Source organism: Aplysia californica, unplaced genomic scaffold, assembly GCF_000002075.1.
Source record: "Aplysia californica isolate F4 #8 unplaced genomic scaffold, AplCal3.0 scaffold01033, whole genome shotgun sequence".
NCBI lineage: Eukaryota > Metazoa > Mollusca > Gastropoda > Aplysiida > Aplysiidae > Aplysia > Aplysia californica.
The window spans coordinates 76,424-77,626 of record NW_004798303.1 but is presented as its reverse complement, the minus strand read 5'-3'; positions in this window follow the sequence as shown (position 1 = coordinate 77,626).

Below are 1,203 nucleotides of genomic sequence, written 5' to 3'. Positions count from 1 at the left end.
GAGAGAGAGAGAGTAGAAGGGAGAGACAGACAGACAGACAGGCAGACAGAAATTGACAGATAGAGCGAAAAACGGAGGTAGATAAGGAGGCAAAGGATGTCCTCCATTCTGACACAGACAATCATAATGATGAACATTATATGGTGACGAAGTATACGTAGAATATTTTGAAAAGTCATTTTTATTTGCTAACTTTTGAACTGAAGACAGTTTACTAAGACAGATTACACTGTCTAGCGTTAGATCCAGTTAAGTGTAAAAACATATCAAAAGTAGACAAGCTTTGATCAGGAATGGAAAACGAAAACTATATATGCAGTGCGGTAACAAATTCGTAGTGCAACTTATAGTCAAATATTTCCCTTTACCATCGAACACAGACCCTCCAGCTTTAGCACAATGACTTGTATCAACTTGTCTAACAGATTAATATTTTTTTAAATCCTGTTAGCTGGATTCTTGAAAAATCCTTAATAATATTAATTAAAAATCCAAATGGGTGGCCTCTACAGATTTTGAAATGTTTTCATACAGCTAGGGCAATATTGCTTTTAAAAGCAATCCGTCCTTTTTTTCTAATCGCGACCTTTGCTTATTGAAAGAATGTTTTGGGAATCTTTAGTGTAAAAACAAGCGTTCACTGTAAAATTAGTTTCTTGCAACCAGTTTTGCCGCTAAAATGTGTCATTGGTGAACTGTGACGCAGGCCATATGGGTGTGCAAAATGTGATAAGTGCTGTGAATAATCCCATATTCCGCATGGTGGAGGTTTACAGTATTTTCTATAAATCTAAGAGGAAAAGTTTTTTAAATCTGGCCCCAAGATAAGACAAATTGATAAAAACTGCTGTGCGGAGTACAGATGACATTGGTTCACCCGTTAAAGACGTCGTTACAGAGATATTTGAGTTGCGCAACGAATTTGTGATCGCACTCTAGATAAGGTACTAGATCTAGAGCGAAGGACAATGATTTGAGTCGTTTAAAACGGTCTCACCCTGCGCTTTTAAGTTTGGTAGACTATTCAGGATTTCTAAGCCGCAGACACATGTTATGTTGCAACTAAATCTACGGGCATGTGAGGTGTTGTAATAGTTAATATGGGGCTTTTCTAGGAGGTGGTACATATTTTTCTTGATAACGCAACTTCCATAAACAGGTTAACTTTACTCTCTCTCTCTCTCTCTCTCTCTCTCTCTCTCT